Below are 17,871 nucleotides of genomic sequence, written 5' to 3' on the forward strand. Positions count from 1 at the left end.
AGCAGGCCTCTACTGCCGCCTATGGCGAGGTGGTGTCCACTGAGGCCAGAGATGGGAGGGACGCAGCCGTGGGCGAAGGCAGGGAGGCAGTGTCCAGGCCGCTGCAGCGGGTTGATGTATAGTGACGGTGGCGGCTAGGGATAGCGGACCAGCCGCAGCAGGGCGGGGAACAGCTGGCATAGCTGCGACCGACCGTGGGCGGAGAACGGCCCCCGATAAGGGTAAAGCACCAGTCACTGCTCGGTGAATACGTCGCTTACCCATCACAGACCCCTGAATGTCTCCCAACTCTCCAACGCCAGTTACACCGTCCCTCTCTATATCACACAGTTTCTTGTCTCCTGTGCGCCTCTCTGCCAACTGACTTCTGAGCGTGCTCCCTGCTCCTTTTATCCTCGCCCCACCCCTTGCTGCCCTGCCACCTTCAGTCGTGTGTTTCTCTTTGCTGCCCCCTGGTGTCGGTCCTTCAGGAACCCTGATGGCGGTCCCCTTGGTTCCGGCCCAGTCACTCTATGGGGGTCCTTCACTCTATGGGAGTCCTCCTCCCCACACACTGACGAGAGGCAGTACCCCAAAACACAGTGTCTGCAAGTTGAGATTCTGGCTTTTCTTTTATCCCAAGTCATGTAACAAGGCTCGTTAAAGGGTCAACATTGACTTTTAGGATTGCTACTTCCAATAGGTGGCACTAGAGTTCTAGTCCTCTTCCTCTCTGAAGAGACAATATGCATTATTAGCATATTTCCCAGAGGAGCATTGTGGCTTTAAGTCTCCTCACCTCTACATGCTTAGCATGTCATTCTCCGCAAGGAGAAATGATACTTCTTGGATATCGGTCAGACACCTCTCACAGCCAAACCAGATCTCACACTTTTAGGATTGCTACTTCCAATTGGTGGCACTAGAGTTCTAGTCCTCTTCCTCTCTGAAGAGACAATTTGCATAATCAATTCATGTATTGTCCTGTCCCTGCCTTTAATCTGACAGTTGCATTTAACATGAGTTGCCTGGGGGGAACATTATTCTACAGTACATGTGTGATCGCGGGGTGCCGATGGGCTGCCATAACAGAACAGCGTGATTTTTACAATAAATAACAGTGCTTATGCACTATGTATAGCAAAGTGATGAGACTAACAAGTACAGCAAAAACTAAAAAAAATTAATACTATGAACATTTTTTTTTAAAAACCTACAAAAATTCAAATCACCCCCTTTTGTCTTCTTAAAAATAAAATAAAAAAAAAACACATATTTGTTATCGCCGTGTTTGGAAAAGTCTAATCTATCAAAATATGAAATAATTTAATCCTATTTTTATACAGCGTGAGGCTACTTTCACACTTGCGTTTTTTTGTGCTGCGCGTGCAGTGCAAATGCATCATGCGTTTTCTTGTTTTTTGCACATGGTTTTAAATGTCACCTGCTTAACCCAGCAGGAAGTACGGCGGCGTCTACAAATCACTAAAACTGACAAATCCCCGGGCCCTGATGGGATACACCCCCCCCCCCCCCGAGTACTGCAAAAATTAAGTACAGTCATAGACCATTATTTTTAATCTTTAAAGACTCCATAATAACAGGGTCTGTACCACAGGACTGGCGTATAGCAAATGTGGTGCCAATATTCAAAAAGGGGACAAAAACTGAACTTGGAAATTATATGCCAGTAAGTTTAACCTCAACTGTGGGTAAAATCCTGGAGAGTTTTCTAAGAGATACTATACTGGAGTATCTGAAGAATAACCTCATGACCAAATATCAACATGGGTTTACGAGGGACCGTTCCTGTCAGACTAATCTGATAAGCTTTTATGAAGAGGTAAGTACCGGACTGGACCAAGGGAATGCAGTGGACGTGGTGTACATGGACTTTTCAAAAGCTTTTGATATGGTGCCACACAAAAGGTTGATACATAAAATGAGAACAATGGGGATAGGGGAAAATATGTGTAGGTGGGTTAAGATCTGGCTCAGGGATAGGAAACAAAGGGTGGTTATTAATGGAGCACACTCGGACTGGGTCACAGTTAGCAGTGGGGTACCACAGGGGTCAGTATTGGGCCCGCTTCTTAACATATTTATTAATCTTGTAAGGGGCATAGAGAGTGGAATTTCAATATTTGCAGATGACACTAAACTCTGCAGGGTAATCAATACAGAGGAGGAAAATTTTATATTACAGGAGGATTTATGTAAACTAGAAGCTTGGGCTGATAAATGGCAAATGAGCTTTAATGGGGATAAATGTAAGGTCATGAACTTGGGTAGAACAAGCAAGATGTTTAATTATGTGCTTAATTGTAAAACACTGGGCAAAACTGTCACTGAAAAAGACCTGGGTGTATGGGTGGACGACAAACTCACATATAGTGGCCAGTGTCAGGCAGCTGCTGCAAAGGCAAATAAAATAATGGGATGTATTAAAAGAGGCACAGATGCTCATGAGGAGAATATAATTTTACCTCTATATAAGTCACTAGTGCGACCACACTTAGAATACTGCGTACAGTTCTGGTCTCCGGTGTATAAGAAAGACATAGCTGAACTAGAGCGGGTGCAGAGAAGAGCGACCAAGGTTATTAGGGAACTGGGGGGGTCTGCAATACCAAGATAGGTTATTACACTTGGGGTTATTTAGTTTGGAAAATTGAAGGCTTCGGGGTGATCTTATTACAATGTATAAATATATGCGGGGACAGTACAAAGACCTTTCTAATGATCTTTTTACGCTTAGACTTGTGACGGGGACAATGGGGCATCCTCTACATCTGGAGGAAAGAAGGTTTAAGCATACTCACAGACACGGATTCTTTACTGTAAGAGCAGTGAGACTATTGAACTCTCTGCCATATGATGTTGTAATGAGTGATTCCCTACTAAAATTTAAGAAGGGACTGGATGCCTTTCTTGAAAAGTATAATATTACAGGTTATATACACTAGTTTCCTTAATATTGTGTTGATCCAGGGAGCTAGTCTGATTGCCGTATGTGGAGTCGGGAAGGAATTTTTTTCCCCAATGTGAAGCTTACTGATTGCCACATGGTTTTTTTTTGCCTTCCTCTGGATCAACATGTTAGGGCAAGTTAGGATAGGATATGGGTTGAACTAGATGGACTTAAAGTCTCCCTTCAACCTTAATAACTATGTTACTATGTTACTATGTTTTTATAAAAAATGCAAGCATTTTTTAAATGCTGATGTGCGCAGGAGTAGAGGGCATGACTTCACATGATCTAGACTGTATGCTTCTGTTAATATATCCCAGAATTGCATTTGCCTTTTTTGCTGCTGCATCACACTGTTGACTCATGTTCAGTTTATGATCTATTAGTATACCCAAGTCTTTTTCACATGTGCGGTTGCTTAACCCTATTCATCCCATTCTGTATATGCTCTTTTCATTTTTATTGCCAAGATGTAGTACTTTGCATTTTCTTCTGTTAAAAACCATTCTTTTTGCTGCTGTCTACTGCTCCAGTTAATTTATATGTTTTTGAATCCTCTCTCTCTTCTCTAGTATTAGCTATCCTTCCTGGCGTTGTGTCATCAGCAAATTTAAACAGTTTACCCTCAATTCCTTCATGTAAATCATTGATAAAGATGTTGAACCATATAGTGCCCTGGACAGAGCCCTGTGGTACCCCACTTGAGATATTCTTCCAAATGGATGTGCAGCCATTTATGACCACCCTTTGGGTCCGATCACTAAGCCAGTTATGAATCCACCAAACAGTTGCCTTGTTCATTCCATACTTAGTCATTTTTTTCAATAAGGATTGTGTGAGATACTTAGTCAAATGCTTTGCTGAAGTCAAGATATACTATATCTACAGTATTTCCCTGATCCACCCAGTCAGTGATTCTGTCATAGAAGGAAATTATGTTAGTCTGAATGAATTATTAGTTAAAAAACCCATGCTGACTCTGTTTAATCACTTCATTCCTATCCAGGTACTTACATACGTGTTGTTTAATAATTTGTTCAAAGATCTTTCCTAGTATAGAAGTCAGACTCACCGGCCTATAGTTCCCTGGGTCCACCTTCTTCCCCTTTCTGAAGATAGGAACAACACTTGCTCTTCTCCAGTCTTCTGGGACTTCTCCTGTTCTTCAAGAATTTTCAAAGATTATGGCGAGGGGTTCAAAAATTTCTTCTGCCATCTCCTTCAGTACTCTGGGGTGTAATTCATCTGAACCTGGAGACTTGAATTCATTTATGCTAGCTAAGTGTTTCCTCATTATCTTTCTATTTATAGATATCCTGGATTCTGCTATTCCCTTAATAGGACAGTGAAGATCTGTTGATGTTACATTACCTTTCTGAGAAAAAACAGATGCAAAATAGGAATTTAAAAGTTCGGTCTTCTCAACATCTTGTCTTACCATTTCATCCGGTAAATATCCTATAGCATCTATGACATTTCTTTTTCTTTTGACATATCCCCCATAATCCTTTTTTTATTGCTTTGACTTCAATTGCAAGCCTCAATTCATTGTCAGCTTATGTGATTCGTGCCCTGCAGGTTCTGCAGACAGCATTATATTCTTCTTTAGATATGCCTCCCTCTTTCCATTTGATCAACATTTCTTCCTTTTTAGCATGTGTTTAAATTCTGTGTTCATCCATCCTGGTTTACTTAAATGCTTTCTATTCTTCCCTCTTTTTGAAAATGTTGATGTCATGATCCAGTGTTGGATCTGGCGGTATTAAAAGCACAAAGTGAACTTTTTTTACTTTGGTTGAGTTCAAAGGTGTTTTGACTGTCCCCGGTGGTGGTTAGCAGTATCGCACCTTAGGTTTAGGTTAATGTTCACTTGATTAGGGATCAGGTGTGACTCCCTATAAAGGTGTGCTCAGGGGGTTCACTCACTGCCTGTGATATTGTGAGTTTGTGTTCACTCTGTTTTTGGAGAGCCTGGATGAAGGATGGAGCTGGTGAGGAGTCCTGCGCAGCTTAGCCAGGGGGGACGTGTTTCAGCTATGGTGTCTGGACGAAGGGCTGGCATGGCGTGGTGGAGTCGCAGTGATGGTGTCAGCGGGAAGTGTCTGCATGGGCTGGTGGAGTGGCGACTATGGAGAGTGGCACTCACCATGTGGGACTTGGCCGCTGAGCTGGACTCAAGCATGCTCGACTTCGTGTCAGCAGCTGAACTCATCCTTGGGACTCTGGTTCTAAGCAGCTGCAACTGGTGTTGGACTCTGCTCCAAGGTTGCACTAAGGTGAAGGATCTTGTTATGGTGATGGATCCGGGTGGAGGAGAAGATGCACTCAGGTGGAGGGCTCTGTTGCTAGGAGCGCACGCAACAGAGCAAAGCTAAGTGGTGTTTCCCTTGTATTGTCTCTTTCCTCATGTGTGTTATTAGTGCAGTGGTGGGATTAGTTTCCGCACCGACCTATTCCCTAGTGAGGGTTTAGGGTCAGGGCGAGCTAGGGCGTTGAGGTACGCGTGCGGTGCCCGGTGCGAAACCGGCATAGGGAACGTTAGGAGTGCAGGGACACTGGCTCAGGGGAGCTCAGGAGGTCTCCAATTCCCTTTTCCCTATTGCAGGGCCCCCTTTGTTAAAGTTACCCAGGTTTCCCCCTTATTATTTAAATTCGCCATACTGGAGGCGGGGTTTCCAGAATGTTTATTAACATGTAATACCTAAATTTGCCAGGTGGAGGCGGCGTATCCACCTGCACGTTTTTATTATTTAAATGCGCCCCACTGGAGGCGGTGTATCCAGGGTCACGTGTGTTATGGGTTCGCCTTGCGGCATCATCTGCGTCCTGACACATGTGATCATGACATTATCACAGGCCATACAGTTTTTTTTTTTCTGGTGCGCTTTGGCCATGTGGAGACCGCTGAGTAATTGCTGCCGGGCCTCACTGATGTGAGTGGGGAGCGGCAAGGTGTGTTAGAGCCGCTGCAGCAGCAGTTATCACGGTCTGGGGCCTCTGCTCAGATAACCAGAGGAAAAAAAAAAAAAAAATGGCGGCTGCGGTCTGGCAAAAGCCCCTAGAGTCGCTGCTGGGGAGCGGGACTTGCTCTCGCACGGTGAGGTACCCAGGCAGGTGGGAGGAATGGTGCCCCACGGAGCTGCCTGTTATTCCCCGAGGTGAAGGGGTACATCCCTGTGGTGAGCAGACTAGGTGTGTAGTCGCTGCTGGGGAGCGGGACTTGTTCATACAGGGGACGCACCCAGGCAGGTGGGAGGAATGGTGCCCCACGGAGCTGCCTGGTATTCCCCGAGGTGAAGGGGTACGTCCCTGTAGGGAGCAGATTGGTGTATAGTCCGCGGGGCTCATGCCAAATCTTCAATGCCGCCCCCTCCTGGTCGTGTGGAGGCGACCAGCGAGAGTATATTTCCTCCATTTCCCGGTTCCCTTCTCCTCCTGGTGTGTGCAGCAGGTGTGCTGCGGGGGAGTAGGGACAAATCTCTACCCTCGCCATTAACCAACCCTAGGAGGCGCAGTCCTCATGGTGAAAGGGTTGGAGGGTGGTGTCCCTTGGTGAATAGTGGGGGTGTGAGTGTGATGCAGGGGGACGCCTCTGCTGTCTAGTTCAGAATGAGTTCACCAATTATGACAAACGAATGTATGCAATAAACGTTCAGGTCCGGACCTGTGTGTGAACGAGCATGTATGTGTGCCACCAAAAAACATCGTGGAAGTGTGTTGTGGAGCCTGATCAGCTCATAACAAACAAACATACACATACATAATTTCGTTCCCCAGGTCGGCGCTCTGGAGATGATTGGTGCCTCCAAAAGGAACATATATTGCCAATATCAGCTGTGTTTGTCATAAACCTGAAGTGTCAGGGAATGGTGGGGTGAACTCAGGGTCTGGGCATCCCCGCTGTAGGTGTTTCCCTAATGAGGGGTGGTCTTGAGGGTCCAGAGGCCCCTCATTAAGGAGGGGGTACTGTCATGATCCAGTGTTGGATCTGGCGGTATTAAAAGCACAAAGTGAACTTTTTTTACTTTGGTTGAGTTCAAAGGTGTTTTGACTGTCCCCGGTGGTGGTTAGCAGTATCGCACCTTAGGTTTAGGTTACTGTTCACTTGATTAGGGATCAGGTGTGACTCCCTATAAAGGTGTGCTCAGGGGGTTCACTCACTGCCTGTGATATTGTGAGTTTGTGTTCACTCTGTTTTTGGAGAGCCTGGATGAAGGATGGAGCTGGTGAGGAGTCCTGCGCAGCTTAGCCAGGGGGGACGTGTTTCAGCTATGGTGTCTGGACGAAGGGCTGGCATGGCGTGGTGGAGTCGCAGTGATGGTGTCAGCGGGAAGTGTCTGCATAGGCTGGTGGAGTGGCGACTATGGAGAGTGGCACTCACCATGTGGGACTTGGCCGCTGAGCTGGACTCAAGCATGCTCGACTTCGTGTCAGCAGCTGAACTCATCCTTGGGACTCTGGTTCTAAGCAGCTGCAACTGGTGTTGGACTCTGCTCCAAGGTTGCACTAAGGTGAAGGATCCTGTTATGGTGATGGATCTGGGTGGAGGAGAAGATGCACTCAGGTGGAGGGCTCTGTTGCTAGGAGCGCACGCAACAGAGCAAAGCTAAGTGGTGTTTCCCCTGTATTGTCTCTTTCCTCATGTGTGTTATTAGTGCAGTGGTGGGATTAGTTTCCGCACCGACCTATTCCCTAGTGAGGGTTTAGGGTCAGGGCGAGCTAGGGCGTTGAGGTACGCGTGAGGCGCCCGGTGCGAAACCGGCATAGGGAACGTTAGGAGTGCAGGGACACTGGCTCAGGGGAGCTCAGGAGGTCTCCAATTCCCTTTTCCCTATTGCAGGGCCCCCTTTGTTAAAGTTACCCAGGTTTCCCCCTTATTATTTAAATACGCCATACTGGAGGCGGGGTTTCCAGAATGTTTATTAACGTGTAATACCTAAATTTGCCAGGTGGAGGCGGCGTATCCACCTGCTCGTTTTTATTATTTAAATGCGCCCCACTGGAGGCGGTGTATCCAGGGTCACGTGTGTTATGGGTTCGCCTTGCGGCATCATCTGCGTCCTGACACACGTGATCATGACAGTTGATATACTTGTATTGACCTGGAGAATCATAGTGCCAAGTCTGGTTCACTGTATATTGAACATGGTAAATAAAACAAAATTGTGAAACTGTACTTTATTTGCAATTTCATCACACTTGGAATTTTTTTTTCCCACTTTCAGGTGCATCACGTGATAAAACGTACAATTTGTCTCGAAAAAAACAAGTCTTCATAAGGATGGGAAAAGAAAAACAAGTTCTTGAAATAAAGGGAGGAAAAAAATTAAGGTAAGAAAACAGAAATTGACTGTGGCATGAAGTAAGGGATATCAAAAGAGGAATATAAGGTTTATTCCAAAATTTAGTTTCAAACCAAATGGGAAAGGATAATTGGAGACAGACTGTAAGTGGCGAATAAAGTGTATCTAGTGGTAAAGCTTTGATTATTGAAAATCCGAAGAGTTTTGTGAACATTAGTGGGATTTTATAGCAAGATAATAACAGCGTCACTCTACACATGAAATGTGGATTTGCACAACGTCATGCCAGATTACAACTACTACTGACAGAGATGAACCCTCATTTGTAGAGGATAGATCTTTCCTCTACCTCAAAGAGAACCTGCCATCACAAGACTGGCTACAGGAAGAGGGACCATGGAATCAGACAGGGAGGAGAAGACCCCATATAAAGACCAATCCTCTGCACCGAAATCTAATTAGAAGAAAATTTCAAATGGTGATCAAAGAAGAACAACAAACGTGGAATTGTTCACCAAAAGGTATCAATACAATATGTATTACAATCTGTATTACAGCACCATTATAGACAGGTTTTACTTCACATGACAAAATTCTGTTGACAGGTTCCCTTCAATCTAAACATCATTCACGTCTAGATGTTTGAAGAATAAACAAAGGCACTCATAAAGCACCCATAAAAATTAGAATAATTTCAGTCAAACCTGCTGATAATGACAAGTCCAGCAGACAGTAATATGTATGTGAACCCCAATGATACATTGTCCGATTTTGCCGATCTCTTTTTTTCTCGCTGAGATGAGTTGCCGCCAGACATGTTTGGCAGAGTGAGTGCTCCTATGTAAGGGGAGAGAACCAAGATAGATGCTGGCCAAATGATTGGCTGACCCATCCTTTGTCCGATAGCCATCCAATAGCTAGGTTAATTCTGCCACCATGAAGGATACATTTAACAACCTAGCCCTGATGTGTGTCAACAAATTCTGGGGTCCATTTTCTTCTGTTATCCTTGCGAAAAGAAAAAAAATCATACTAAAAGATAATTTTTTGGCAAAAAATTAGATTTTTTATTTTTGCGACTCTACAATATAAACTTTTGCAAAGCATTTGTGGGTTCAAAGTGCTCACCACACATCTAGATAAGTTCCTTGGGGGGGGGGGGTCTAGTTTCCAAAATGGAAATGTGTGGGGGGATTTCTACTGTTTAGGCACATCAGGGGCTCTCCAAATGCAATATGGCATCTGTTCTCAATACCAGACAATTTTGTGTTCAAAAAGTCAAACAGAACTCATTCCATTCCAAACAATGCCATTTGCCCAAACACTGGTTTTCTACCTCACATTGGGTATCAGTATACGCCATAAAAATTTCACAACTACTTTTATGGTCCAATTTTTACTGTTACCCTTGTGAAAAAAGGGGAACTAAATATAATTTTTGTGGGAAAAAATTTGATTTTTTTTTTATTTTCACAGCACTACGGTGTTATCTTTTTTCAAGCTCTTGTGGGTTTAAAGTGCTCACCACACATCTAGAAAAGTTCCTTGAGGGGTCTAGTTTCCAAAATGAGGTCACTTTTGTGAGCGGTTTTCCTCTACTTAGAGACATCAGGGGTTAATCATAGAATTGTAGAGTTGGAAGGGACCTCCTGGGCCATCTGGTCCAACCCCCTGCTCAAAGCAGGATTCACTAAATCATCCCAGACAGATGTCTGTCCAGCCTCTGTTTGAAGACTTCCATTGAAGGAGAACTCACCACTTCTCGTGGCAGCCTGTTCCACTCATTGATCACTCTAACTGTCAAAAAGTTTTTTCTAATATATAATCTGTGTCTCCTCCCATTCAGTTTCATCCCATTGCTTCTAGTCTTTCCTTGTTCAAATGAGAATAAAGAATCCTTCTACAATGTGACAGCCCTTGAGATATTTGTAGACAGCTATTAAGTCTCCTCTCAGTCTTCTCTTTTGCAAGCTAAACATTCCCAAATCATGCAACCTTTCCTCAAAAGACAGGGTTTGCAGACCGGTCACCATTCTGGTCGCTCTTTTCTGAACTTGCTCCAGTTTGTTGATGTCGTTTTTAAAATGTGGCCTCCAAAACTGGACACAGTATTCCAGATGAGGTCTGACCAGAGAGGAGTAGAGGGCAATAATGACTTCACGTGATCTAGACTGTATGCTTCTGTTAATACATCCTAGAATTGCATTTGCCTTTTTTGCTGCTGCATCACACTGTTGACTCATAGTCAGTCTGTGATCTATTAGCATACCCAAGTCTTTTTCACATGTGCTGTTGCTTAGCCCTATTCCTCCCATTCTGTATATGCTCTTTTCATTTTTATTGCCAAGATGTAGTACTTTGCATTTATCCCTGTTAAAAACCATTCTGTTAGTTGCTGCCCACTGCTCCAGTTTATTTATATCTTTTTGAATCCTCTTTCTCTTCTCTAGTATTAGCTATCCCTCCTAGCTTTGTGTCATCAGCAAATTTAATCAGTTTACCCTCAATTCCTTCATCTAAATTGTTGATAAAGATGTTGGACAATACAGGGCCCAGGACAGAGCCCTGTGGTACCACACTTGAGACATTCTTCCAACTGGATGTGCAGCCATTTATGACCACTCTTTGGGTCCGATCACTAAGCCAGTTATGAATCCACCTAACTGTTGCCTTGTCCATTTCATACCTAGTCATTTTTTCAATAAGGATTGTGTGAGAAGCTTTGTCAAATGCTTTGCTGAAGTCGATATACTATATCTACAGCATTTCCCTGATCCACCCAATTAGTGATTCTGTCATAGAAGGAAATGTATTTAGTCTGACATGACTTATTAGCTACAAACCCATGCTGACTCTGTTTAATCACTTCATTCTTATCCAGGTACTGACATACATGTTGTTTAATAATTTGTTCAAAGATCTTTCCTGGTATAGAAGTCAGACTCACCGGCCTATAGTTGCCTGGGTCCACCTTCTTCCCCTTTTTGAAGATAGGAACAACATTTGCTCTTCTCCAGTCTTCTGGGACTTCTCCTGTTCTCCAAGAATTTTCAAAGATTATGGAGAGGGGATCAAAAATTTCTTCTGCTATCTCCTTCAGTACTCTGGGGTGTAATTCATCTGGACCTGGAGACTTGAATTCATTTAGGTTAGCTAAGTGTTTCCTCACTATCTTTCTGTTTATAGATATCCTGGATTCTTCTATTCCCTTAATAGGACAGTGAAGAACAGTTGATGTTACATTTCCTTTCTGAGAGAAAACAAATACAAAATAGGAATTTAAAAGTTCGGCCTTCTCAACATCCTGTCTTACCATTTCATCATTTTCATCCTGTAAAAATCCTATAGCATCTTTGACTTTTCTTTTACTTTTGACATATCCCCAAAATCCTTTATTATTGCTTTCTTCAAACGCAACATAGCATCCGCTCTCAATTCCAGACAATTTTGTGCTCAAAAAGTCAACAGTGGTTTTTCCCCAAATATTGGTTATCAGAGTACTCAAAAGAAATTGGACTACTTTTGTGGTCCAATTTTTCCTATTACCCTTGTGAAAATAAAAAGAAATTAGGGCTAAAAGATCATTTTTGTGGAAAAAAATGATTTTTTTTATCTTCATTGTTCTATATTACAAACTTTTATGAAGCACTTGTGGATTTAAATTGTTCACCACACAGCTAGATAAGGGAGCCCTGATGCCTCATGCAACAACTCAAACTGGTTTTCTGCTTAGCCACACTCAGGTGGCACAAATAACAGCTTCATAGACTATTATTGTTAGAAATATTTAAGGATAATAACACAGGTAGTTGACTGAAATTAGGTGCAGGCCTGCCGTTCTGAGAGCCCTACTGCTACAGGCTACACACATGCAAGAGACCCATCTTGGAGTCCAAACAATTCAAAAAATCATTGCCACACACTACTAAAGTGACATTAATTTCACCAGAGTAGAGTTTGTATAATGGAGCTCTGACAAGCATCCCACCAGATGGCGACCCAACTTGTAGACTCCACATTTCCAAAAAATATTGCCACACACCATTAAAGTGCCATAATTTTCTCCAGAGTCATGAGGAATAACTAGTGGGGGGGCAGGTGGAGCATCTGCCTCAGGTGAAACATTCTGTAGCCCCCAGACTTGGAGTTGGCAGTTCTCAGAGCTGGCTCTCAGTTAGTGATCTTTCAAATGTGAGTACAATTGAAGCTCTGACTGCAGGGTCAGAGCAACATCAGCAGCGTAATCAGGTCAGCAGTGTGATCACATGACATCACTTACCAGCGCGGAGACCATTGATGGTAAGTGCTTCGAGTTAGTGGAGCTAAAGACACCGAAAATGGGGGGAGATTTAGTGTAACTGGTGTAGAGATCCACCATATGAGTGGACGGGGATTTACTCACTTGGCCGGTCTTTGAAGCATATGCGGGGACACTCCAGGTTAAACAGTTTGTTTGGTTTATTAGACATCAGCATAAACCGCTCTTCATGAACATAATAGTGTGTAGCTTCCAGTACAGCGTCCATTAAACACGCAACGTTACCACATAAAGTATACAAAGTCTCTTACTGACCCCGGTCAGCGTTACTCACAGTTCATCCCTCATGGGATATCAAGGAAGCGGCCGCACTGGGATCTTTGCTCCAGACAGTGCCTTGCTCACTAGGCCATCTACAGTTTCCGACCCGCAGCCGTGCAGTAGCTTCCCTACACAGAGCCGTCACAGACTTTACAAGGTCCGGGCCTTTCCATGTGCTCTTCCAGGAAGTTCAGTCCCAGACACTTCCATCACATACAGGCCTTCCAGGACCTTGCACTCTGACCACTTAGCATCAAACTCACAACCATGTGACCAGACCTCAGACACTATATAGTACGTGACCACACCCACAAGTGAGGTATGGATCACATGGTCATGACCTCAATACAGGTCCTATTTCATACAGCCATACATATACAGGCTTTATCTTGGGCATTCAGACACACGCCTACATGCATATTCTGCGTAGCATTTACAGCACCCCCTAGCTTTAACAGAGGTTACCATACCACACTGGTCTGAGAGTATTTACTGCGTGTGGGGAGGTATAATCTTAGCATCTACACTAAGAGGAGAGTTAGGAAACCGTGCCAGAGAGGGATATGCACTCTGCAGAGTTTGTTAGATGGGGCCTCCTTTCTCTCCTAGTTGATGCTGCCACTGGCTCTATGATGCAGGAGCCCAGGATTTCTGGACACACCCCAGCTTCTCAGCGTTCAGGCACAGGCAGGATGACAGACCTGGTAAGTATGGCTGATCTCAGCCAATCCTTTCTCCTGTCTCCTCACTGCCTCTGACTGCTGCTCTGAACAGCCTTTGAGCAGTCAGTACAGCTGACAACTCTCCTGCCATCTAAGCAGTTCTAACAACTGAACTGCCTGACTAATGTTCACATGACTTATCACATCAATCCCCCCTGCCCTCCTGTACCTATCTCCACCCCCTGTACTGAGGAGGCTTTATTGGAAAACCGCTACACTGGCCCATTGAGAAGCAAGAGCTGCAGTGTGAATACTACCTGAATGGCCAGTGCAGCCGTTCTTCAATAAAGCCCACTCAGTACAGGGGTGGTAAGTGGCTTTGTAGGGGGGTGAGATAGAGGAAGCGAAGCAAGGAGCTAATTCTAATTGTTTTCCATGTGTTGATGTTCACATATTGTGGTACAGTAAAGGGTGTTTTACTGGATGGGAGATACATTTCTCCCAGCAGGTTTGTTTGGCCGGGTTTTTCCCTAAAGACAGGACCTGTGATGATGTCATGGTCACGTGATCAGCCCTTGTGATGTTTACCTCACTTGTAGGAGGGGTTATGGGCTATTTAATGGAGGTTGGTGTTTGGAACATGATGAGTGTGTCTGGAAGTTGCAGGAACTTGGCTGGACTTAGCCTGAACTTGTATACAGGATCCCCGTGCTGCAGGACAATAGCAGCAAGACTCTCAACAACTCTGGGAATGGCACCTGGCAGATGCCGCGGACCTGGCAGCCACTTAGTTAAGCCTGTCCCGCGCAAGGGGCGAGTCTGGGACCAACGGTTCTCCAAGCTGGAGTATATTTATATTTTTCCTTACTTTCAGTTAATCTGCTGTTTGCAATGTGACATCAAACCACTGAAATTGGACTTTAAGCCTGTGTGTTGCCTCGTTACTGCAGCCCTGCCATTACCTACCAGAGCGAATCCCTACAATTGGTGGACTGAATGCGGGCAAACGCAATGAGGCCAGGCTGTTTTTCTTACTTTTGATTTGAACCCCAGCCTATGTCCTGGGTGAAATGAGTGGCACAGACCCAGGCGGGGAACTTTCCAGAAATGGAGGCCACGGTAAAAACGCTCATAGAGTCCATGCGACAGCAGCAGCAGGCTATGCAGCAGCAGCAGGAGGCCATACGACAGCAGGCTATGCAGCCAGCAGGCTATGCAGCAGCAGGAAACCAATCAGCTGTTGATACAGCATATCACAACAGCACAGACAAAAGGAACTAACTGGGGAATCCATGATATCCGGAAAGCGGTTCGTACAGCGGTTCCCAAAATGGAGAAGTTGGACGATATGGAGGCATACCTGGAGATGTTCGAAGGAGTCACTGAGAGAGGGAGAAGCTACCCCGGTACCAGTGGGCAGAAATCATCGCTCCGTTTCTGGCCCCAGGACCTTTGAAAGCGTATCAGGACCTACCCACGGAGCAAAGGGCGAGATACTGGCACATCTTGGGGTAAATGTGTAAGCTCGGGCCCAGTGGGTACACCAGTGGGAGTTTACCTGATGCACCTGTTACGAAAGTGGTTGCAGCCTGAGGTGTCATCCCCCACAGCCATGCTGGACCGCATAGTGACTGATACGTTTTGGAGGGCTTTGCCCCCCTCCCTCCAGACATGGGTCGGACAGGCATCCCCTACTAATGCCATGCAGATGATAGACCTCATAGAAAGGTATGGGGCTACCAAAGAGCTACAGGGAAGGACTCCCCAGAAGGTAATAGGAAGGTTCCCAAAGTCTCCATCCCTGGTTCGGCAAGCGGAGCCCAGGAAGGCCGCTCAGGACTTATCTGGGGAAGTAAGGAGCCCCATAATCTGCTGGCGGTGCCAGGAACCAGGTCATATGAGAGCTGATTGCCCCCACCTGGCTGAGCCCATGGACACAAACTTTGGGTACCGCAAGTCACACTATGCCAAACCGATGTGTGTAATGGGCACCCCGAAAGGTCCCAATATGGAACATTTGTATCGGGTTGAAGTGGAAGGCACCCCGGCTGTGGCCCTATTGGACTCAGGGAGTCTTGTAACCCTGGTACGAGCCAGCAGGATACACACCAGCGAGTATACGGGTCGGAAAATAGGGGTGTTGTGTATACATGGGGACTTAAAAGACTATCCCACCGCACTAGTGGTGATAAATATGCCAGCGGGAAGGCAGTGCCACGAGGTGGGGGTTGTGATAATCTGCATTATGAAATGATAATTGGAAGAGACTTTCCTTTATGTTCTGTGCTGTGGCCATCTGTTGTCCCACCCATGGAGCAACTGCCGCCACCAGAGGCAACCATGTTACATTCTCCAGAAGTAGGTCATGAACCTGGTGGCCCAGAGGAAGAAGTGCTGGCGGTAGGGGTAACTTATGAATGGGTCACTGAGGAGGAGAGCAGGCCCAGGCTAAGCCACAGAAAACCAGAGGTTTGTAACTAAGCGGATTGCAGACCCCTGATCCTATCCACACAACTAGCAGTAGCCGTGGAGCGCACCTACGATGATCCTAGATGCCTCGGCACAGCCAGAGAGCTAACTAAGCCTAAAGCAAGAAAGGGGAAATCTAAGCTGCCCCAGAGCAGACCCCCAAGGAATAGATAGCCCCCAAACATGTATTGTCGGTGAGAAAAGATACAAACGCAGGCAGGAAAATAGACTAAGCAAATGATGGGGCCCACTGTTGTGAGCTCATTTTCGGGTTTGCCTCTGGCTTCTGGTGAGGGTTATGGAGCTGGCTGTGCTGACAGAGGAGTAGTGAGTTCTCTATCTGGACTCCCTCTGTTGGTGAAGGGAGGTAATGAAGCTGATCTAAATGGCAGAGACCGGCCACCTGAGGAAGAGGACTGCGATTGGACATCAGGAGTTTCTGATTGGATTTAAGGCAGCCAACTCCCTAGTTTCTTGCTGGTGAATTTCCTGACTGTGGCTTCTGGTTTCCAGTTTGGTTCCTGGCTTCCTAAAGCTAAGTTTTCTCTGCTATTGTTCATATGAGTTTTGTCTGGTTTACTTAGTTTTGTGTTCAGCCAGCCCTGGCTGGGACTGGGCTGAATCCCCATTTTGTCTCTGATCAGTTGATCTCTTTTGCTCTGTCTTCAGAAGATACCTGAGTGCTGATATAGTGATTTGAAGTCTAGCGACTTCAGGGACTTTTTCTATCAGACGTGTTTGACTTTTTTTTTTGGCAGGGTTTTTTGCGTAATTGCAGACAGCAGCTTTTCTTTCCTGTCCTTTCTAGTTAATGAGGGCCCCATTGTTTGCTCAGCCTATCTTTCTATCTGTGTCTGTGTTTTCATCTTGTTTCACCGACAATACATGTTGGGGGCTGTCTATTGCTTTGGGGTCTGCTCTGGGGCAGTTTAGATTTTCCCTTTCTTTAGGCTTATTTAGTTCCCCGGCCATGACGAGGCGTCTAAGACCACCGTAGGCACGCTCCACAGCTACTGCTAGTTGTTGTGGATAGGATCAGGGGTCTGCAATCTGCTAGTTACCAACCTCTCCAGTTTTCTGGGCTTAGCTTGCTTTTTGTTTTTTCCTCCTCGGTGACTCATTCATAACAGCCCACACTGACTAGACAGGAAAGGAAAGACACTGTCTGCAATCACGCAAAAAACCCTGCAAAAAGTCCAACACATCTGATGCACAAAAACAATGAAGTCGCACGACTTCACCCCCACTATATCAGCACTCTGGTATATTCTGAAAGCAGAGCAAAAAGAGGCCAATCTAACAGGGGACAAAACAAACTGGCACAAGCAGTAACATATGGGCGGTGATTCAGCACAGCCCCAGTCGGAGCTGGCTGACCCGCACAAAACAAAGATAGACAAAACCAGATCAAATGCAAACAGAATAGCAAATGAACCACTTAGCTGAACATGCAGAGACAGAGCTGGAGCCATTAGACTTCAGGAGGCACAGGAAGAAAATCACCAGCAGGGATCGAGGGAGTCGGCTGTGTCTTAAATCCCAAACTGAAACCCCAGAAATCCAATTGTCATCCTCATTATCAGGTGGCAAGCCTCTGTCAATCAGATCAGCTCCATTACCTTCAGTAACCACCAGAGGGAGACCAGAAATAGAACTTGCAACCCCTCTGTCAATCTGACCAACTCCACTGCCTTCAGTAATAACCAGAGGGAGGTCACAAAGCAAATTCACTGTGTCAAATATAGCATGGCACTACCGCAGGGTGCGCAAGTAGGTTACCCAGACCAAAGTGAATAATAAAGTAACTTGGCACTCAACTGAATAATCCTTTGCAAATTAGATTTATTTTATAATTTATTGCAGTCCTGGAAACGTTTCGGCCTATTATCGGCCTTCCTCAGTCTGCTA

At 45.3% G+C, this 17,871-nt stretch overlaps 1 long non-coding RNA gene across 1 annotated transcript in view; it reads left to right on the forward strand.

The window, feature by feature from the left end:
• LOC141087964 (uncharacterized) overlaps positions 1-17,871 on the forward strand; it is a 119,748-nt gene that overhangs the window by 37,049 nt on the left and 64,828 nt on the right. The window contains exon 2 of the long non-coding RNA XR_012231786.1: positions 8,176-8,281. This is a non-coding gene — a long non-coding RNA (uncharacterized lncRNA). The remainder of the gene's footprint in view (positions 1-8,175; positions 8,282-17,871) is intronic.

Source organism: Dendrobates tinctorius, unplaced genomic scaffold, assembly GCF_039654945.1.
Source record: "Dendrobates tinctorius isolate UK_male_01 unplaced genomic scaffold, ASM3965494v1 ptg000036l, whole genome shotgun sequence".
NCBI classification, from domain to species: Eukaryota; Metazoa; Chordata; class Amphibia; order Anura; family Dendrobatidae; genus Dendrobates; species Dendrobates tinctorius.